Raw genomic sequence first — 23,452 nt, forward strand, 5'->3', positions numbered from 1 at the left:
TTATTTTGTGTTTAATTTTTAAATGTTGAACATTTTTATTCTCTTATTTCTTTTTGTGTGTACTTTATGGATGTTTTCTTTGTGATTACCATAGAGATTCCATTTAACATCCTAAAGTTATAACACTGATTTGTTTGTGCAACTTTAATAGTATACAAAAACTCTGCCCTTATACAGTTTTACTCTTCACCTCCTCCTGTTATTGGTGTTACAGATTGTGTCTTTACGTATTGTGTGCTCTGTAACAGATTAACAGTTGTTTTTATGAATTTATCTTTCAAATAATGTAGAATACAAAAAGTGGATTTGTAAACCAAAATTACCATAATAGTAGCTTATGTAACTGCTCGCACTTATTTTTTTACCAGAGATCTTTATTTCATCACACAGTTTCCAGTTGCTGTCTAACTTCCCTTCATTTCAACTTGATGGACTACTTTTATAATTTTTTGAAGGGCAGGCCTAGTAGTAATGTACTCTCTCAGCCTTTTTATTAAAATCTGAGAATGTCTTGATTTGTTCATTATTTTTGAATGACAGTTTTGTCATATATAACATTCTTGATTGATAGTTTTTTTTTTTCTTTTAAAGCTCTGAATGTATCAACCCACCGTCTTCTGGCTTCGAAGGTTTCTTGGATGATAAATGAATAATAATTTTATTAAAAATTATTTAGATGTAATGAGTGGCTTTCTTCTTGCTTCCTTTAAGATTCTCTCTTTGTCTTTGGTTATCGAGAGTTTGATTAAAATGTGCCTTGATGTGAGTGATTCTGAGTTTATCCTACTTGTAGTTTGTTGGGCTTGTCCAATTTGGGAGTTTTCATCCATTATATATTTAAATATTCTTTTTGCCCCTTTCCCCTTCTGTTTTTCTCCAGTTCACATAATGAGTATGTTCATTCATGAGATGGAGTCTCATAGGTCTTTAGGCTCTGTTCATTTATTTTTCTATTCTTTTCCTTCTGTTTCTCAGACTCAATAATTTCAATTGTCCTCTCTTCAGATGTGCTATTTTTTCTGCTTACCCAAATCGACTTTTGAATCAGTATATTTTTATAGCAGTTTTTGTAATTTTCACCTCCAGAATTTTTTGATTCCCTTTTGTAGTTTCTATATCTTTATTGACATTTATATTTTGTTAACAGATTGTTTTCCTGTCTTTGTCCAACTCTTTCTTTAGCTCTTTGATATTTTTAAGATCATTGTTTTAAAATCTCTGTCTAGTAAATCCAACATCCAGGCTTCCTTGGATGTATTTTCTGTCAATTTATTTTGTTCCTTTGAATGGAGCATATTTTCACGCTTTTTTGTATGCCTTAACGTTGTTATTGTTGTTGTTATTGTTGAAAGAAAAATATTTGAACCTTATATTGTGGTAAGACTGGAAATACATTTCTCCCCCTCACCCCAGGGTTTGTTATTTCTTTGTTTTTGTTTTTAATTGTTACAGATTGTGTCAGCCTAAGGTGAAAGTTTGTGGTCTTATTTGTATTTTCTGAGCCCGTATCCTTCCTTGGCCATGCACAGTGGCTTTCTGTATTTTCCCATATAAGCAGATGTTTTTGAATCATCAAATTAAAAAATCAGGTTCCTTTACATTCTTTGGAAACCACTTCATCTCATGGAGATTGAAACCAGGTCCAGCCAGCCACTACATCTGCATCTCAGTAATCAAAACACAGAATCCCAATACTAGGGGGCAGGGTCCTTCTTGCCCACCCTTGCTTCAGTTAGCCACACCAGGAATGTGGGTTGCTGGGCCCAGAGCTATCTACTCTGGGGCTAGGAGTTGGGATGGCTAACCACTATAGAACTGGAGGCTTAACTTGATGGATATTAATTGCAATTTCCCGGCCAAGCTTTCCCCTGGATGCTGTAAGCATTCAGATAGACGCCATCTTTGCAAAATAGTTCAAACAGTTTTTGTCAGTACAATTTTTGTTTATTGCAATGATGGATTCTTGGTGCTTCTTATTATGCCATCTTCCCTGACATCATTACTCTAGAGAGTTATTTTCCAGAAGGACCAAGCACAGAAGAACACAAAATGGAGCCAAGCAACCCCAGGAAGCTTCCTTTTTATTCATTTATTTATTTGTTTGAGATAGAGTCTAGCTTTGTCACCCAGGCTGGAGTGTAGTGTTACCATCTCTACTGACTGCAACCTCCACCTCCTGGGTTCAAGCAATTGTCCTGCCTTAGCCTACCAAGTAGCTGGGATTACAGGTGCCCACCACCATGCCCAGCTAATATTTGTATTTTTAGTAGAGACAGGGTTTCATTGTGTTGACCAGGCTGGTCTCCAACTTTTGACCTCATGATCTGCCCGCCTTGGCCTCCCAAGTGCTGGGATTACAAGCATGAGCCACCACGCCTGGCCAAGCTTCTTTTGCACAGAGACTATTCCTTCAAGAGATCATCTCCTGAGGACCGTATGCAACAACTGGGCTTCTGTGAACATCTGCAGCCCTTGAAGACTTGGCTGTACCAAACCCATTGAATCAAGGGGAGGGGACCAAAGCCATAATCTAATGAGATTTTAAACACTTGTAGAATATCTATTAAACTATTGTTCTCCTCCGAGGATCCAAAATCTAAGAGTCATTATGGGAGTTACCGACATGCAACATAGAGCCCATTCTTTTGAAGAGTTTATCATCTATAGCTTCTTTGCTAGGAGCCTAATGTTGCCTTAGAGAACAGGCATGATAGGTGCTCAAAAAAAAAAAAAAAAAAAACCAAAAAAGAACAATTTTTGTGTGCTGGGAATGCCATGAAATATGCAAAACATTAGGGATAGGAAGAGGATAAGGGAAAAGTTTGCAGATTGGATAGCAGTGTTAGGAAAACTGCCAGAGAAGAATCCTCTAAGTGGAAATAAGGAATAGTTTAAGCTTATAGGTTAGCATGGCTGAGGTAGAGCATGCCGGGAAATGAGACTGGAAGAGTTTATAGATGGCCAGCAATGACTAACGGGTTTATATTTTATACTTAAAAAAACTCATATGCACAATAAGTTTAAATGAAAAAATGAATGAATAAATGAATGAAAAAAATAAATATCTTGTATTTATTACCCATTAGAAAGTTATAAGTTATAGTTGAAGTTTCCCACATACCCATTCCAGATCATGTTCCCTTTCCTTCCCCAACCAGACATTCCTCTTTCTGAAATTCCATGCTTCTGTTTCTCATGTATATATATAATATATATAATACATATAGTTTTATATGCATGTCTACAAATGTGTAGTTCATATTTCAAATTTTACATAAATTTTATTGTAATAGAGTTATTTCTATAACTATTTTTTCATAGCTTTTTTCTTATCCGTATGGTATCTTTAGCTCTAGATCACTGGCAGGAGAAAGTTTTAGTGCCTTGGGTATGATATTGGTATGAGTAGGAATATGAGTAAGAAGATTCACCTGAAAGGGCAGTTTTGAGACAATTATTCCATTGCTATCAGTAATTTTTTTTTTTTTTTTTTGAGACGGAGTCTTGCTTTGTCGCCCAGGCTAGAGTGCAGTGGCTGGATCTCAGCTCACTGCAAGCTCCGCCTCCCAGGTTCACGCCATTCTCCTGCCTCAGCCTCCTGAGTAGCTGGGACTACAGGCGCCCGCCACCTCGCCCAGCTAATTTTTTGTATTTTTTAGTAGAGACGGGGTTTCACCGTGTTAGCCAGCATGGTCTCGATCTCCTGACCTCGTGATCCGCCCATCTTGGCCTCCCAAAGTGCTGGGATTACAGGCTTGAGCCACTGCACCCAGCCAAGTAATTTTTTTTAAAAGAAGTCACTTTTCTTCTTAACACACAACAGTAGTTATTTACAAAAATTATAATTTAGACTCTTTACGTTCATAGTTTTAGAGCGTTAAGGGATTCTTGTGACCAACAAAATTTTAGAGAAAGTAAAATCATTTCCTTTTAAACTAGGTGGACACAGATCTTGTCCTTTTCCTTCCTGCTGTTTCTGAGCTGTTCAGTCCAGTTCCACAGTGTACAGATAATCTATCATTGCAGAGTCTAAGGGGAAGAAGGAAGAAAGGGAAGGTTACTATTTGATATTTTGTCATCAGAATTTTAAGAAGGGCAGGAAGAAGAAAAACTATCAGTGGCCTAGATTAGAGGTCACAAAATACGTTATGTAAAGGTCCAGATACCAAATAATTTAGGTTTTGTGGGTCGTACAGTCTCTATTGTGGCCACTTGACTCTGACATAGTGTGGAAAGCAGTCATAGATAATATGTAAACAACTGGGTGTAGCTATGTTCTAATAAAACTTTATAAAAATAGGCATGGAGGTAGATTTGGATTGCTGGTTGAAGTTTGCTGACCCTTGGCCTATAAAAATGTATTTCAGAGTGAGACTGAGACAGTAGAGTCAAGGATTTCTGAATGAACTTGAACTGATCCTTACCATTTTTATGCTCCAGCTCCTGTTGTTCAATGGAATAACTAATACTGGTCTTTCTTCACATGAGTTATGTGGAGATCCATTATTGGTGAATGACACCTAAAGTCCTTGACTACCATAACACCAACTATCTAATTCTCTTTCTTCTCAAATTGTTTATTTTTGTTCATTAGAAGTTTGACTAAAATGCCAGCTGTGTGTAAACTAGAAATAAAATTCTAAGCTCTGTAGCTGACTGAATGGATTCCCCTCTCAGCCAAAGGGATTCCAAAGAAACCTGAAAAAGTAGTTCAGGCCATGACAGGAAACAATGAGGGGATGGGGTGATCAGACCTGCTTCATTATAATCTCTTCTCTTTCGGGGTTCAGACACAACTGACTAGCTTTAACATTAAAACAGAGATCCTAAGATTGACTAAATAGCGTTAAGATACCAACTCAAACCTGACTCTGGTATAACATCACATAGGCTCTAAAGGAAATCAAAGTATTTTACCCCAAAATATATTTATTTGACATTTTTTGGAACAGCCCTGAAAAATCATTTCTTGAGTGGGGGAAAACTGCATTTCGTAGAGAATCCCCTTCCCTTTCCAGATCTTTTCCTGATCCAAGATTGATTTAACTAAGTCTCTGGCACCTTTTAAGATCTGATAGGAGACATGTACCATCTATTCTCTCTGAAGCCTGTTATCTGGAGGCTTCATCTACATGACAAGAGCCTCGGAGTCCACAACCCCCTTTATCTTCACCTGAAGCATTTCTTTATGCTGACTTCAACTCTTTAGGCAAAACTTAACTCTCTCAACTGTTTGCCAGTCAGGAAATCTTTGAACCCACCCATGACCTGAAGCCCTTGCTTTGAGATATCTTACCTTCGTGGGTCAAACTAATGTATATCTTATATGTGTTGATTTGTGTCTCTATAACTTCTGTCTTCCAAATATTTATAGAATCAAGCTGTAACTCAACTACCTTAAGGTCTTGTTTTCATGATCTCCTGAGGCTGGGTCACAGGTCCTCACATTTGGCTCAGAATATACCTCTTCAAATATTTTTTTGAATTTGGCTTTTCTTGTCAACATATGTATAATGCATTTTCCTTATCAGTATACCTAAAGGAGCTATTTTGCTTCTGAACATTATACAAATTAACGATTACTTTCAACAGCATAAATACATATAATGTTAGTTTCCCCTGGGTCATATCAATTGAGAGCATAATCATGGGAAATTGGTCACAATGACAATATTCTCTGGTTTATAGTCCTTTCGAGCAAAAGAGCTGGAGAAACAGCTCTACAAATGGTAATATTTATATTTACAGAGCGCTGGGCTTGTCTGCAAGGTGCCCCTGGGTACCTATTACAATTGTCCAACTGGCCGCCAGGTCGCCTCTTGTTTTCTTTTCTTACTCACCTCTGATAATATACCTTTTCATATTAGAGCCCTATGTCCATCTCTCCAAGAGAGCTTGGTTCAAGACCCAGAGGGGCAGAATGAGAAGATAATGTCGGCAACACTGCTACTTTTGAAATCTTCCTTCCTCTAAACCTCTAGGCAAGGTTCCTGGATGTGGCAGGTAAATCTTAAGACCTACCCAGTGTCACAGTGGAAGGCAGTTGACACATTCAAAGGGGAGAAGGGAGTTTAATAAAGGGATTGTATTAAAATATACAAAGGGGCAGGGTTAAGGGACCCACGAGGGATAGTACAATACCGTCAGAACTAGCTCCCAAGCATACGACTTAAGGAGCAGAGGTAGAGAGTGGTTACCAGGTCCTGGAGCAGGTAGCTGTATGACAGAGCTGCCAGGCAGGAGCACAGACCTTCTAGAGGGGATGCAAACAATCCACAATGACCCAACAAAGGGGGAACTGCAAGCCTCCCCTTGTTACCACTGTTGAAATTTGGGTGCCTTTCATTGGTAATAAATCCGTATGCAGTTTAATTTGGCCTCCCCTTGGCCAAATCTAAACAGAAAGCCGGAGGACAAGAAACTTGTTGCAGTTCATACATGTCAGCTCTCTGGTGACCCTGGGGAAGCTAACATTATCTATATTTATGCTGTTGAAAGTAATTGTTAATTTGTATAATGTTCAGAAGTGAAATAACTCCTTTAGGGAATATGTACTGATAAGGAAAATGGGTTATACGTAGCTGGTCTTGTAGTCAAAATTTTGACGAACCAGAATAAACAATTTGAGAAGAAAGAAAATAAGACAGTTAGTGTTGTGGTAGTCAAGGAATCGAGGTGCCTTTTATTGGTAACAAATTCCTACATTGCTTCATTCGGCCTGCTGTTTACCAAGTCCAACAAGAAGCTGAGATGAGAGAGAAAGTTGTTGCACTTCATACCATTCAGTTTTCCAGAGCACAGAGCTGGGTGGATAGGGGCAGAGAGCAGATTTGGAGAAACAATAGAAGTCCAACCTATCCTCCCTCTAGGTTTCCCAAAGGGTGAGCTCTTCTCTTGTCTTTTATACTCTCTGGAAAGCTAAGCAGTGTCCTTCATTTACAGCCTTCAGCTCCTTTATTCACCACTCCACAAAGAAGTTCATCAGAAACGTATCTCAGCATAGTTTTAGCAGCATGAATTCCAAAGCTGCACATGTATAAATCCTGGCCCTACCCTGGTCACCCTAGCTGGGTGCTTGGGCAAGTTATTTAAAGTTTCCGTGCCTCAATTTCCTCATTTGCAATGTGAGGATAATAATTGGATCTGCCTCATGAGGTCACTGATGATAGGTAAAGTCCTTGAACGACTGCCTGGCACATAGTAGGCATTTACACACAGGTTAGCTCTTTTTTAATATCATACCCAGGGTAATATAATAGATTGCTGTTGAGATACTCACCCTATGGTAGACAGACATTACAGTTTGGTTTTGGGATTCTTGCTATATGAACCACACACTTTAATTGATAATTAGACATAAGTGTAGTGATACTCTGGTTTTATTTCTAATTCTTCTCACTTAAGATTTTCTGGAATTTTGTTTGAATCCTTTCCTTTTGCTTCATTTTTCAGCCTTAGATCATGTCAGTACATACTTAGCCTTAGATTGGGGCTGTTTAATTGTAGAGAATTCAGTATTTCTGTTTTCTGTGGTACATGGGCCAAACTCAGCAATGCCCGTGATGTTAAATATATACATTTTCATAGCTCTATATATTTCCTTCTTTTTTGAGACAGAATCTCACTCTGTCATCCAGGCTGGAGTGCATTAGCACATCTAGCTCTCTGAAGCCTCTACCTCCTGGGCTTAGGCGATCCTCCCACCTTAGCCTCCTAAGTAGCTGGGACCATAAGCATGTGCCACCATGCTTAGCTAATATTTTAAAATTATTTTTGTAGAGATGGGGTCTCTCTATGTTACTTAAAGGTGTGAATACTAGGAGGTGGGGATCACTTGAGGCCATTTTAGAGGCTGTCCACTAGAAGTAGTATAAAGTTTCATATGGATTTCCATGTCTTTTGGTGGAAGAGAACCCCTTCCAGGTTGAGTTCTACTAGAAAGAGTCCTCTGACGATTGAAAGGTAATTTCTCCATCGCTACCTCTTATTTTATATTGAACAATGTCTGGCTAAATGCAGTCACTTGGGGTTCTGTTGCTTAACCATTTTATGGTTTCTTATATGTGGGTCACAAACACAGTTTGTAAGCTATAAACTATCAATGTTAGTTTTGTCAGTACTGGAAAGTTGAACAACTCCTACAACTTTAGTTATCACTTCTGTGAACAACTCTGAAAATCTTCCACAGTTTCCAAGCTCACGCTTACCTCAGGCCATAACTTTCAAAGGTTTAGTCAGAATCTGAAAGTGCTAAGTCCAGAATCACCTCTTCTACACCCTGTCCTTGTTAACCTCACTACCTCGACAGGGGCATTACCGTTTCCTGATTTCACTCCACGTGAAGATTCTGAAGGACCATCAAACTGGTCTTTTCTCCCACTACCCGTGACTAGTTGTCAAGTTATATTGATTTGGGGAGCTGTGTAGTATGGTAGAAACCATCTAAGCTTTAGAGACTGGCAGGGTTGGGTTAAAATCCTGGATCCATCAGTTATTACTTATTACTATTTAAGTGTTTGTGTAGGGGGTTGGGGAGCAGTGTGGGGGAATGTAACAGAAGAACAAGTTGGAAAACTTTGAATGCCATCTAAGTTATTAAATATTATGTAGTGGAGGACCAGGAGCGGTGGCTCACGCCTGTAATCCCAGCACTTTGGGAGGCCGAGGTGGGTGGATCACCTGAGATCAGGAGTTTGAGACAAGCCTGGCCAACACGATGAAACCCCATCTCTACTAAAAATGAAAAAATGAGCTGGGCATGGTGGCAGATGCCTCTAATCCCAGCTACTCTGGAGGCTGAGGCAGGAGAATTGCTTGAACCCAGGAGGTGGAGGTTGCAGTGAGCTGAGATCACACCATTGCACTCCAGCCTGGGCAACAAGAGTGAAACTCTGTCTCAAAAAAAAAAAAAAAAAAAATTACATATATGTAAAATGTAGTAGAGAGTCACTCAAATACTTTTATGAAAAAAGTATGAATCTAGAAAGCTAAAGTTGGCACAATTTTCTTTTTTCTCCCTTTCAGCCTGAACTCCTCCCTCCCTTCCCTTTTTTCCTTCTTTCTATCTTTCCTTTCTTCCCTCCATTCTTTCTTCCTCTCTTCTTGTTTGTGAAATGGAAAGAGTGAAGGATGATTTCCCTGATTTCACTCCTCCAAAGAATCCCTTCATTCCTTAGGGTCACTGGGGCACCGCGTGTTCCTCTGCTGAGCACTCAAGCTACTTTTGGGATGCTTGTGGACAGACTCATCCTTTCTCACCCATAAACTTGGGCCCCGTCAGAGAAGTAAGGAGCTCTGTTACTAAGTGTTGAATTTCCCATGGTACTTACCGCAAGCATTATGTGTGGTAGATGTTCCATAAATTACTGTTAAATTAGTTAATTAAGGAAAGAAAAAAATAAGAGGGTAAAATCCAGAGGTCCATTGAGTTCTTGAAGGTCACTATGGTGGGCAGCCTCTAAGGGTTCTCCCAGTGGTCCCACCTCCGGATATTCACGTCCTTGTTCAAGCCCCTCCCTCTGAGTGTGGGCAGGAGCTGGTGACTGGCTTCTAACAAATAGACAATGGGAAAAGTGATGGGGTATCACTTCTGAGGTTGGGTGACAAAGTGAATGTGGGTTCTTTCTTGGGCACCCTCTCTTATTCTCTTCCTTATTGCTCAGCTTAGGAAGTCAGCTGACCTCTTGTGAGGCAGTCCAGAGAGAAGACCCTAGAACGAGGTACCAGGATTGACCACATGCCCACCTCCACATGAGTGAACTTAGAAGTAGGTGCCCTGAACTCAGTCAATCTTCCATGAGTCTGCAGCCTCTAAGAGCTTGACTTCAACCTCAGCCTCCTAAGTATTGAGCCAAAGACACTCAACCAAATTACCATATTTCCCTAACACATAGCAACAATGAGATAATACATGTTTGTTGTTTTAAGATGCTAAATGTTGGAGAAATTTGTGACACAGGAATAGTGAATAGAGTTGGCAAAAAGAACCAACCCATTCTCACTACCATTTGTCCTTGTCTTCCTTGCTAATTCGCATACTGTCAGCTTCTACATGTACCAAGCATTTTACTGGCTCTTTGGGAGTGAGGGCTGTGGGTGGTGGGGTAGAGAGAACGGAGGACCTTGTGATTCAACCAGGCAGTTTCCGAGTGACTCACAAAGGCAGTGGGTGGGAGAAAAAGCATTGGTTTTAGCACTTGATACCAAATTAATAGTAGCTCCCTCAGACCACAAATTCCTCTTAGCCCTATTACCAAGGCAAGGAAATAGTTGCAGTTCTTACAGGTATCACTGAAGAGTGCACTTTGTGACCCCTGTCCTCTCTAGGGCTGTCTTCAAGGAACATCTGACATAATTGCACTTGAAAGCAGGTACTGTAGGTAAAAAGCTTGGTGAGAATTGCTTAATGCCACCCCTTCCCTTGCAAAACTGCCTGCTCCTGACTGTTTTCTGCTTGCACTAATGTTCCTCTGCAGCCCACGTCTGTGTCCCTAGTGATAGGAACCATGTCTATGGCATTCTTGGGCATGAATGCCATGAGTGATTGAGTGCTGGAGAAAATGTCTTTTGAAGTAGGGACACAATCTTGGTGTAAGCAGAGAGAGCAGACTGAGAAAGCTGGTATGTGGAATGCTCACGTCCACATCTTTCCAAGCTATTTAGTAGAAGCTGGCCTGCCAGGTGACCCAATTCCAGGGGTGGTAGATGTACATGCCAACTCCAAGCTCCCTGCTGGGGCCGTCCCTCCCATGAGAAACAGCTCACTGTAGTAGCTAATGAGAGAGCCAATGGGAGATAAATACCCATTAGGCAGATTTCCTCTGGGCCCTGACCTTTCCTGCAGAAGCTGCTGCAGACTAGTGGGACTGGGAAGAGGGGAGGAGGGAAGGAGATAGTGACTGAAAATGCCTAAATAAATGGGCCTGGCTTCTGCAAAGAGTACCCTGTGATGCCATGCCTTGGCAAACAATTTGACGCTGTTTGAATTTGCAAACTAATGATAAAAAATAATTACTAAATAGCTCAATAACTGACAGGAAATTACCCTTGTTTCTCCATAACAATGCAGCAAGACAATTCAATTAGGGCTACTGTAGATTTTAAAAAAAAAAGTTTGTTTACAGGATTCACTTCCAACAATGACAATAGATGAGAAAGATAGGAGGACTGGGAAGAGGAGGGGCTGGAAGGGTTTCAAACCTTCCCTGGTTGCAGATGTCTGTCGACACAGGAGGGGCAGGCACCGTGAAAGCTGTTGGATGGAATTCTCCATTCAGGCAGTTGAGCTGGGAGCGTCCCTCAGGATAATGTCCCATTGGACTGCTTGATGAGAACAAGCTGAGGTCAGCTGGAAACCAAAGAGAGGAGTCATCCTATTTCACCCTGCCCCACCTGCACCCAGTTGCTCCAGATGGGTAGCCAAGGGCTGCTGGGAAGAGTCCACTGGCCCTGGGACACCAACAGGTAACTGGAGCTGAATGGCATTCCCTTTGGGCATTTGCCCAGACCCTTGTTATTAGTGCATTGTTTCCAAATTTGAGTGTCCAGCTCCCCAGAACCACGCCTTGGTCCTGGGTTTCATTTCTCAGGGACCCAGAATTAACCAAGAAAGGTTTACAGTTTTTGCTTTTTCTAGAGATGTTTGCCATCTGAAAAACAATTCTTCCAAACCAAAAATTATTTTAAAATCCAGGGAATGGTGCTCTTATGATAGAATTATTCACAGTGGTGGGGACATAACTTTGTGCAAGGGGTTTTTCAAGACCTCAGTCTCCAGCCGCTCTGCCCCAGTGCGATGAAGAAGAGCAGTGAATCCAGGAGTGGGGGAGAAGAGAGGATTCTAGAGCTCACTGCAGAAGCCATGGATCTGAATCTCCTCAATATATCTGAGTCTGACTCTCCCTCCTGGTATATACCCAATTCAACAACAACGACAACAAAGTACCCTTATAGGTTAGGCAATTCTCTGTGGGCAAAATTGTCTGCAGAAATCAGAATTTATTCTTCAATCTCTCCTGGTGATTTACCCCAGTACTTAAAAGGCAGGAGAAAAATGGGGAGGCAGTACAGTCTCGGTAGGGAGATTAGCTTTTTAAGGCAAATATCTGCTCAGAATCACCCTCTGGTCCCTTAGTGCTGTGGACGTCAGATGACAGGAGCCCTCCTCAGCCCCATGGTTTAGGGGTATCCCGCCTACCAGTAAGACCCAGAGGTTCCAAGGAAATGAGAGACAGGCAAGAAGCTGTACAAATGTTGTCATCTTTAATATGGTCAGTTTCCCTGAGTGATCCGGTGCACAATTTTCTTCCCCTTATAAATAAACCCAGCTGAGCCTGCGTTTGCAGCTCCTCATCACTTACAGAAGCAAATCAGCATTGCAATGTATTGTTTCTTACTGCAGGAGTTTTCAGAGCAGAAAGTTAAACTTTTATCTGCACATTCAAGCGAGGTTCCATCCATTCTCCCTTCCCACCTCCCTCTACTCCCTCCCTGCCATGTCCCCTCCTCCACCCAACCCCACACCAGAAAGGCAAAATCTGTAGACGAGAGGGCTCTGTTTTTCTGCCTGGGAACCCAATTACAGTTGGCTGTTGTGAAATTAACGTTCACAGCCATGAAATTATGCTATAGACGCTTTATAGAAATCACTCAATCAAACAGAGTGAAACCTTTTTTATATGGTAATCATTTCCCACCATCAAATTTCATAGGAAAGAACAGTTTGATTGAACCACCTAGTTAAACTGTGTATGAAATTAGTCATTCTCACCATAAACAGTGTTCTGCTGCCTTCCCAGACAAAAGCTAACAGAATCAAGGTAGTAATTGGTTAGGAAACGACAGGTCCTAATTCTGCCTGAGTGGTATTCCTGCTCTTTTTATCATTTAACTGGAAATCCTGAAGTCGTATGCTGCTTCTTCCAGAGTGGCCCAACCGAGTGGGCAAAAACCTAGTTGTTGAACCCTTTTCCTATTAACTGGCAATGTGACCATGGGCAAGTGACTAGACCTCTTTGAACCCATGAAATCAGGAATCAGACTTAGTCTCACTTTGGTCTAAAGTAATGTTAGTTGATGGAATCTGCTTCTAATTCTGCTCCATGAAAAGGTTTGCTGTACGGGAACACTTGAATGAGCCTGTTCTCTCAGATCAAAGATAAAGAATAGAGCGGGAGAAAAAAATAAAGATATGATGATGAAATCAGCTCCTTTCTAATAAGCCAGTATTGTGGGTTAGTCAGTGGAAAAAATTAAGGTCTCAAAAATGAGTGATCTCTAATTTTATATTAAAGAAACACTGAACCGTTTCATATGCATGATATCCGCAGTCCTTTCCATTTCAAATAGCTGTTTTGATATTTACTAATTTATAATCATAAGGGTCTCCTTTCTCTCTCCTGCTGAATTTCAGTGGTTTCTCTCTGTCTCACCTGAAAGTTATAAACCCTCGCTTACCCTGCTGACCACAAGGCATTTCCTGGAGAGGGTCTTAGGTTGTACCGAATCATGCATAAAAGCCTGTAATTTTGATGTCTAAGGATTTAGACATAATAGCTCCTGGCTGTGAGCTCTCTTTATTTTCCCTTCAGTAGTGCTGTCAGTTAGTTTATGAAAAACTCTTATAAATTCTGATCATGTGATCTTAGTGGGATATTCCAGGTCTTGTGGTAGTGCCAGGCTTTTCATTTCTATATGGTTTAATAGTTTATAAATCATTTCCATGTGGATTATCTCATCATATGTTCAAAACTATCCCATGAGGTAGATAATATTATCAGCCACAATCTACAAGTAAGAGAGTAAAGGCCCAAGGAGCTGAATTGGCTTTGTTGACTCCCTCGACTAGACAATGGCAGTGCTAGCATGAGGACTCAGGAAAGGGTAGTAAGTCAAAGTAAGGCCTGACATATGCTTGTCAAAAAGCTTAAAATAGCAAAAATCATAATAACAATAAAAAGCAGGATATAAGTCAACTGAGGTTGATCTGTGCTCATCTCAGATGGCTTTACCTACAGGCCTGGGGACTCAGCTGGACCTTTCTGTCTCTATAGTCTGTCTCGGTCAATGGGTCTCTTGTCCTTCAGACATCCTCTCATCCTTCTTCAGAGCATGGTGGCCTCGGGTTACAGGAAGGTAGAGATTGTAAGGCCCCATGATGCCTTGGCTCTGGGGCTTCTATAACATCACCTCCACCACATTCTATGGGTCAAAGTCACAAGGACGACTTAGATTCAAGGAGTGGGAAAACAGACATTACTTCTTGATAGTAGGAGCTGCAGAAGACTGTGGCCATGGTTTTCAATCTACCACAAATGGTTACCAAGCGGTAGAATTTGGACACATTTAATATATAGGCACTGTACCTGCTGAGACCTGGATATTTTGAGTAAACAGATGAGCCTTTGTAGGACAGGAACGAGTTCACTGGACGTGTGCTAAAATGCAAGGCAGGGCTTTTGAAACATTCCAGATTAGTGGAAAGAGCTCTGGATTAGGATATCAGAGACTTGGGTTCTTGCCTTGTGTTTATTATAAACCAGCTGAATTAGCCTGGGAAGTTGAGTGCTAGCCTAGTTTTCTGTAATGACAGCGTAATGCTCCTCCCAATCTTGGTATGTCCAGGTGAAATACTCAATGGGCAATCTATAGAGGGCATAAAGCTCCTTATCAAGATCTACAAATTGCAGGGTGCTGGGAGGGAGGAATGGGACAGGGCCTGGTGAGGAAACCAAGGCAGGAGTAATTAAGAATCACACTCAGTGACTTGTTTACGGGATTATCTATGAAGTTCTCAAGCTTCCTATGTATGTGCTCAGCTAGATTTTTCTATCCTGTTCGTTTCTTTAGACTCACAAATTGCTTGGCACTTCCTTAAATACTGCTCAGGATTGGCTAGAATGTTCTCCAGGTTTTGATATCAGGCAGGTTTTGGTTGGCTTTGCTCACTCCCCTCTTATTAGCTGGGTGTCTTACATCGGTTTTCACCTCTTGGAATAACAGTTTATGTCTCGGGAAGGTGTAGACACTTGTCAGGTGAAGGCTATGACACCATTAGCAGCGGCTGGCACAGAATGGGTGTTCAGTGACTCCCTTTCCTTGATTAAACTGTAAGCTTCCTGAGGGATTTGGATCGCCAGAGCCATAGACACAGGAAGAGACCCAGTGCTGCCACCCAGTGCCTTGTTCACCACTGTACCTAGCCAAGTGCTGGCACGACGTTGACACCTAATAAATATTTGTGGAAGGAACAAGATCCAGAGCTCCGATCTCCTGTCCTGTGCCCTCTCTCACAACTGGCACCAAATCTCTTTCCCCTGGGTCTCTCTGTCTCTAGTGCCTGAGACACAAGTGCAGTGTCTAGTAGTTTTCTTCATGTTGTAGGAAGTGGTGCTTTGTCCCTCAGTAAAACTGCCTTGTGAGCTCTCCAGGTGTCAAAAGCAGGAAAGAGCACACCAGCTGGGTGGCTGGGACCTCCCTATTCCTCTCTCTGCTGCTAAGCAACACTCAGTCTCTGGCATATCATCTTATTCCTGTGCTTGGATTTCTGACGGGTATGATCAGGAGCCATATACCATGCTCTTTTCAGATTTCCCATTCCTTGAACCCACAAAACACCACATATTGTCATCTTCAAAGGGTGTATGTGGGGAAGGGCATGGGGAGGATGGCAGGGGTGAGGTGGGCAGGGGTCATCCCAGAACAGTTGCCATCACAGCCTGAGCCCAGAAGCCAGACGTTTTCTCCAAAGTTCGACATTCTCTTGGCAGCTCCAACCTGCCGTCCTGAGACCCCCAGCCACCCAGCTTCCAGGAGGGAGGCTGCATTCAAACCCTTCCAATTCTCCCACTTGATCAAACAGCCCAGGGCCCTGGAGACTTTTTCTCCTGTTTGAAAAAGCATCCCCAAATCTGGTCTCATCCCCTGTTTGAAAAAATATTCGCAAGTCTGACAGTGCCCTCCCCAGTTTGGTCCCAGTTTCCCAGAACTGTCACGGTGGCTGCTGACATTCCAAGAGGGAGCAGTGGTGGGATGGTCATCCCTGCTCCATGGACGTCTTTTGGGGAATTAACATTCAGGGCCTCTGGTCACTTCTGGCTGCTGAGGTGAGGACATGGCAGGTCTGAGGGAGGAATGGAGTTGGGGCAGGAGTAGCAGTTGAGAGTCAAGGGGGCCAGAGAATAAAGAGAAATAAAGATATAAGCACTGAAAAGCATTTCGTTTAGAGCAGCAGTGACCACAATCTCTTGTCTTCCCCGGAGAATCATGGCTTTCCAGAGTCATGTAGCCTCTGTGTTTCTGTGAAGCCCCTGCCTGCTCCAACCACAACAGAGGGAAGCAAGCTATCAGCTCACAGGACAGTGAAGTGTGGCATGACGTGAGGTTGCAGCAGAGGCAGGGTCAGCTCTGGTCACTGGGAGGGTGATTGGGAGGGCGGTGGGCAGGATGTGCTCCTGTCCAGATGCATCTTCCCTGCACAGAAGAGCAGTACCTGCTGCTAGTGCTCATGGATTATCACGCCCTTGATGCCTACAGATGCTGCTTCTAATGGGAGACAGATGGGTGACTGGAAGCCTGCAAAGAAAGATTCTTATTCATTGGTGCCCTGATGATATAACATTGAACATGAGAGAGTTAATAAGAAATTTCCTTATGGCCTTCCCAAATGGGAGGACTAGAGAACTGGCCTCCCTATTAGGTGGAAACTACAGTGAGAGTATACTGCAAATGGTGAAAGAGCGCCATGTTTCTTTTAAGCCCCCTTGTGATTAGAATTAAGCCAGATGCATAGGAGTTCCTAATAAAATTCTTGAGGGACAAGAGGGATGAGGAGGTCTGTAGGGTTTCCTTCAAAAGTGCTGCCGGCCTCACTCTCCTTAGCATGAAGACACCACTCTTTCTTAAAAGTGTCCGTTTCAGGCCAGGCACAGGGGCTCAAACCTGTAATCCCAGCACTTTGGGAAGCCAAGGCAGGCTGATCGCTTGAGGTCAGGGGTTTGAGACCAGCCTGGAAAACATGGCAAAATCCTGCCTCTAATAAAAATACAAAAATTAGCCGAGTGTGGTGGCACGCACCAGTAATTCCACCTGCTTGGGAGGCTGAAGCAGGAGAATCTCTTGGACCCGAGAGGCAGAGGTTGCAGTGACTGGAGATCGCAGAACTGCACTCCAGCCTGGGTAATGGAGTGAGACTCTGTCTCAAAAAAAGAAAACAAAAACAAAAAACCAAAAAACCTATGTCTTCATTCTGGACACTCTCAAATGGAATTCCTACTTCTCTTCGCCTTGGAGCGAGCCACTGTAATATGACTGAGACCTTGGAATTGACTCCGTGGTAATTTCCCCTGCCTTTTTGACTGTCTTAGCTATTCAACCTCAGCCACTTCCTTCTTCAGCAGGAGCACCCAGTGACCCCCCTCCTCACCCTCATATTAACTTTGGCCCTAGAGTACCCATAATCTATGCAAAAGGATTTTCATGAGCTTGCCCTTCTACGTCTACTGCTAAAAGGAACTCTTGTGAATGTGCCACGGGAGGCATGGACAAGAATAGTCATAACAGCACCATTCACAAAAGAAATACTTGGAGACAACCAAATGCTCATCTGTGGGACAATGGGTAAGATGTGCATTCAGTGAAATATTCTATAGCTGTGACACATAACAATATGCATGCATCTCAGTAATCTAGTGTTAACCAAAAATAAATCCCAATTAAACATAGCACAACATCCATATAAAGCTATCAACAAGTAATTACTGTTTAGGAAAATATAGAGATACAATAAAACCCTATAAAAAGAAAACCAAAAGAGAAAAAAAAATGATTCAGAATGATGGTCACTTCTAGTGTGGAATGGGAATGGGGGCCCCACGTAGCTGCAGCTAAGTTATTGGTTGTTTTGGGTAGAGGATTTGTAAGTGCTTGTCAGGCTATGAAACAGAACTAGCTAACTAAATAAAAACATGTAATGGGAACGATAGAGTAAAGGTTGCTGCCGACACGTTAGAAGGGGAACATACACAAATGGTTCCAGCTGGTGGCCAGAGAGAATTCAGAGGCATGTTTCTTACCCAGCAAACTGGGTGCTCTCTCTCTCTCACTCTTTCTTTGTCTCTCTGACTCTTCATTCTTGCATTTCGTGACCCAGAAATGGACCTTCTTAGCTCATTGTACCCTCCCCAGGTATGTAAGTAATAATAAATTATTGAACTTATTTCCTACTGTACATTGAATTTGCACCTTCAATCTGAAGAACCAGGGAGTACCCTAGCCAGGGGTTAATTGGGACACCAGGGAGAAAACATGGTCAGGCTCCCAGTACCAGAGCAATGGTCTGACAGGCATAAACTGGATACCAGTCACCCAAGAACTACAAGGGAGTCTGTCAGTATGAAGAAGTTTCCTGTGTGAGGGACCTCCTGGTCACAAGTTGGACTAGGAAGCATTAGGGCATCAGTTAGGTAAAAGAAATAGCCTATGAAATGCACACTGTAAACATTATGCCCAGCTTTATATCATTTTCTGTTGGACCAGGGTTCCTAGCCATTGTAATATTGAGATCCTAATTTAGAAAACAAAGAAACTGGCCGGGTGTGGTGGTGCACACCTGTAATCCCAGCACTCTGGGAGGCCAAGGCAGGCAGATCACGAGGTCAGGAGATTAAAACCATTCTGGATAACATGGTGAAACCCCATCTCTACTAAAAATACTAAAAAATAAAATAAAATAAAATAAATTAGCCGAGTGTGGCGGCACACACCTGTGGTACCAGGCTACTTAGGAGGCTGAGGCAGGAGAATGGAGTGAACCCAGGGGGTGGAGCTTGCAGTCAGCCAAGATGGTGCCACTGCACTCCAGTCTGGGAGACAGAGCGAGACTCCGTCTCAAAAAAAAGAAACCACACATAGGCCAAAAATGAGTGTTCCACGAACTAAGATTATGATTAATTCAATTCTGTGCAGTTTTTTGGGGGAAAATCTCTCTGGAGAGGAGTCTTAAAACATTGCCAAGAAAATAACAGAGCTGGCTGAGTGGCAGACAACTTCCTTTCCACTCCTAAGCCAATAGCAGAATGAAGGCACTGCCCAACACTTACTTTAAATCTTGTGCAAGAGTTGAAGTCGTTGCTTCCTGTTTTACTTTCCTATTACTGTTGTAACAAATTATCACAAAGTTGGTAGTTTAAAGCCACACAAGTTCATGACTGTACAATTATCTTAATGTAGACTTAAAATAGTACAAGTTGATTACCATACGATAGGTCAGATTTTTGACTTGGGTTTCGCTGGGATAACACTGGTACATTTGCAGGGCTGCATTCTTTCTTGAGGCTCTAGGGGAGAATCTTTTTCTTTGTGTTTTCCCACTTCTAGAGACTGTCCACATGACTTGGCTCATGGCACCTTCCTCTGGCATCAAAGCCAGCAACGGCAGCTCCAGTCTTTTCTCATTGTATCATTCTGACCTTCTGCTTCCCCTCCCACTTATAAGGACCGCTGTGTTACATTAGGCCTCTGGTAATCCAGGATAATCTCCCTATCTCAAGACTCTTAATTTCACCTGCAAAGTCTCTTTTGCCATGTAAGGTAACACATTCATAGCTTCCAGGAATCAGACACAGCCACCTCGGGGGAACCATTATTCTGCCTGTCTCTTTCCAGTGAGGACACATCCAATCAGCTCCTTTAAACTAACTGTTCCCTCTCTCCTCCCTCTCGCTCCAGTTCTTTTGCAACCAGCTGTGTCGAGGGCACAGTACTGGAGGAAAAGAAAGAGGAATTAATAGACTGGGAAAGCAGGAGCAGGATACATTAAGGGCTTGACTCCATCTCAGAAATCACCAGCCCCTGAAAGAAGTCAGTCTGAATCAGTCTTTAACTCATTTCATCTAGCACGGTATTGGAAGTCTGGGCCATAGTAGCTGGGTGCAGCGAGGCATGCAGTCCTGCTTTGGAGTCAGGAAGCCCTGACAATGTAGGTTTAAGAGGAGAGTCAAGAAATTCAAACTCTCTTATAGAGATATAATATTGGAGCCTGGAAAGCCAGATATCGAGCCTAGATCAATGTGCAGAATCAATAGCCTCTGGCCAAAAACTGGCAGGGATTCCTGTTTTCCCATCATCCTCTGCTTAGTAAGACTCTTAGAGTCCATTTGAGGACAGTGCAACTTAGAGACCTAAAGAGAAGTATGGAAAATACATGGAGGCTGGCAGAGTTCCCAAACTATATAGAAACTATAAAAAGGCTCTTAAAAACCTCCTGAGATTTTTTAGTATGAAGAGACCAAAAAAAAAAAAAGAAAAGAAATCCCTGGTAAGTAACATACTCATTTGCTCCAAGTCAAGCTTTATCACACAAAGTACCTGGACAAGTCATTTCCTCTGTCTGGACCTCAGTTTCTCCTCTAAATAATGAGGGGTTTATATAGATCCCTGTGTCTGTGTTTGACAATTGCCGTTTTCTTGGCATACAGTGTATTTAGCCTGTTCTCCATGGGGGTTCAGGCTGATGCCAGACATCGCCTTTTCCTACAGCACCAGCCTCTCTTCTTCTGACACCCACTGCCTGTGCAGAGCTTTTCAGGGTGTGCCATTAGGGCCACGTGACACAGTGACAGGCAGGAGCTGGCTCAGAGAGTTAGTTGAATGTGCTGTTGACTCCACATTCACATTGGTAGCTAGACAATGGCCATGGTGGCCTATGTACACCACAGAAATGGGAAAACACTGCAAAGCAGGGATTTCCCTACCACCACCTGAGCCCATTTAGCAGAACCCACCCACTGGATAGCACTTCTGCTTCTGCTGGTCCCACTCCTGGAAGCAGGAGAGCAGCATCAAGAATACAGGCCATAGAGTCCATCACCCAGTGTTCAAATCTTGATTTGCTATTTTCTACCTGGACTACATTAGACCTTAGGTAACAGTGCTTTCTATTTGATAAGGTTGCTGTGAGGATCAAATGTATGTAAACACTCGGCCCGATACCTAGTGCATCGCAACCTCTCAGTAAGTGTGCTCCATCTGTTCTGTTAAGATCAGCGAGATTACTGAGGAGTTTTACCAACACTGTCGTGAAAGAGGGAAAATACCTCCCTTCCGTTTGTATTTTGCATGTCTCATGGGGGATCAATGAAGAACTCCTGTGTGCCAGTAATTTATAGAGTTTGAAGGGAAACCCTGATTTCACAAATCAAATTTTTCCTTCCCCTGCCATCAGGATTCAGACAACAGTCTATGGTGGACTGTGTTGGGAGATAGATGTAAAGGGAAGTATCATGTGGTTCTCAGAGTCATTCCTACTCAACAACCTCTAAGGCTTTCTTACTAGACTAAGCTTATTTGTCCCTTTGTCTCTTTCCTTAGGATCACTTTTTTCCCCAAAGCCTCCTCAGTCCTATAAGAAGAGAGACATCTAAGTGGACAACCCTACCAAGATTTATACAGGCAGCTCCCAGAATGTGCTGGAGATCCTGACACTAACACTGGGATTTTGAGCCCGTAAATAAATAAAACAATCTCTGTGTAAAACAATCTCTGTTCTCATGAGGCATATGTGCCCAGGGATACTCCATCCTCACCGAGAATTATGCAAGAGAAATTCAGGTTAAATGTATCTTAATGGACTGAAGTTTTACATAAAGAGGCATCTTCTCAAAATGAAAGCCATACAATAGGAGTTCTAGAGGGAAACAGGGTCTTTTCGAGAGTAACTTTACAGTCAGAAAAATAATTCTTGTTTTGCAGAATAGTGATGTTGGAGAATGGCAAAGATATGGCATGAGCGCTTAATTTTCCCATGGGTGCTCATGGGAGACACACCTAATTGATCACAGCCATCTCTCTCCTGGAGCTCATAAGCAGCCTCAAAACACTTCTCAATGGAACACTCTAGGCAGCCAGCGTCAATCAATCAGAGTGGCATGTGATATTAAAATATATTTGCCATCCTGAGTTTAGATGAAATGGGGGAATGGATGAGATGTTATTATGAGGCCCTTTCTAATCCTAGGGTTCCATAACAGTCGGTGATAACATCAATCTAACACTGTATCCTCAAACTGTTATTGCCAGATCTGGATGACTATCGCAATTAATTGGTGAAATACGCTTGCAATGTCTAGTAAAGATAGCCTGTTCTGCCTAGTAGAGTTTTTATTTTCCTCTGTATATCATGAGATCTCTATTTGCCCCATATTTTCTGCTGATGAAATATTATTGATGGTGGTGGAGATGGTGATTATTATTAAGACTATCAATAATAGTAAGAAGAAGCTACCCTATATTTCCTGGTAATAAAATAAGGATGATTAGTTAGCTTGCTAACTTATGCCATTCATCTTCTACCTCTCTCTTCTTGACCTCCCTAAGGCACCACACCCATTAAGGTTGCTTTTTAAAGTGATATTTCAGTTCGTCACATGTGTCAATCAGAAAGGTAAGGACCCATTTTTGCACTGATGTCTGTCAATTCAGTTATGAGAGAAAGATACTGTTCCCCATTACCAGTGGGTAAACACATGTAAAGAAGCACTAACCATTCATTCTTTGCATTCATATTGACCTATCTTTGCTAGATACCTTCTTTTCTCTGTTGAACTTTCAGCTCATGACCTTTCTAGTGTTTGCGTCTTTATTTCATAGCTGACAAAAACAAAACCCAAACTGAGAAAGTGAGGCTGAGTCTGTACGGGAAGTCAGTGTCAGAGCACAACTAAAACCCAGATCTCCTGGCTGCTGTGTGCAACTTTAACCACAGGCCGATTGTTTTTCATTACATCACACTTACCAGTGAGATGCAGTCCACCTTTGGATTGAAAAGTTGGGTGTTCTGATTAAATCAGATCTAGTTCTCAGTTACGAATTGAGTTCATCTCTTTTGAAAAAGTCCCTGTGTGTTAGCTAACTCGAGGCTGTGCAGGTCAGGGCGTTTTCAGTGTGGAGCAGATCCCCAGCTATAGATGGGCGTCTACATGTCTGTATTTGCATTCCCTCCCACACACAAATACCCAGCACAGCACACACTTGTTAATTTAATTTATTTATAAACATAACCTGCCAAATTTTGAGATGATGGATGATTTGGGGCTTTAATAAATCCAACATTGAATGAGCCCAAGAAATTGTCTAGTGTCAGCTTTTCACTAAATGCAATTAGTCATGTGGAAATATTACAGATACAAAAAATAATCTTCAGCAGAATTTCATAAATTTGGTAGAGTACACAGAATCTAGGAAAGCTGCTTGTTTAGAAAGTGAAAAAAGAAAAAACATGGGAGAAAGCAAAGAAGGAAGAGAGTGAGGAAGAAGAAAAAGGAAGAGGAGGAGGAGAAGGAGAAAAGAAGAGGGGAGAGAGAAATAAATATTGACGAGAGAGAGAGAAAGACAATGTCACCTGCTCTTGCAATTCCATGACTCTTTTTCTGTATACACAAGGCAAGCATTGCTATTC

The 23,452-nt window shown here is 42.1% G+C and overlaps 1 long non-coding RNA gene across 2 annotated transcripts in view; it reads left to right on the forward strand.

Moving 5' to 3' along the window:
- LOC103886670 overlaps positions 1 to 21,669 on the forward strand; it is a 215,738-nt gene extending 194,069 nt beyond the window's left edge. For both annotated transcript variants that reach the window (XR_004185764.1, XR_004185763.1), the window contains exon 5: positions 21,367 to 21,669. This is a non-coding gene — a long non-coding RNA (uncharacterized LOC103886670). The remainder of the gene's footprint in view (positions 1 to 21,366) is intronic.
- The last annotated feature ends 1,783 nt before the right edge of the window (positions 21,670 to 23,452 follow it).

This window comes from Papio anubis, chromosome 8, assembly GCF_008728515.1.
Source record: "Papio anubis isolate 15944 chromosome 8, Panubis1.0, whole genome shotgun sequence".
Taxonomy (NCBI): Eukaryota; Metazoa; Chordata; class Mammalia; order Primates; family Cercopithecidae; genus Papio; species Papio anubis.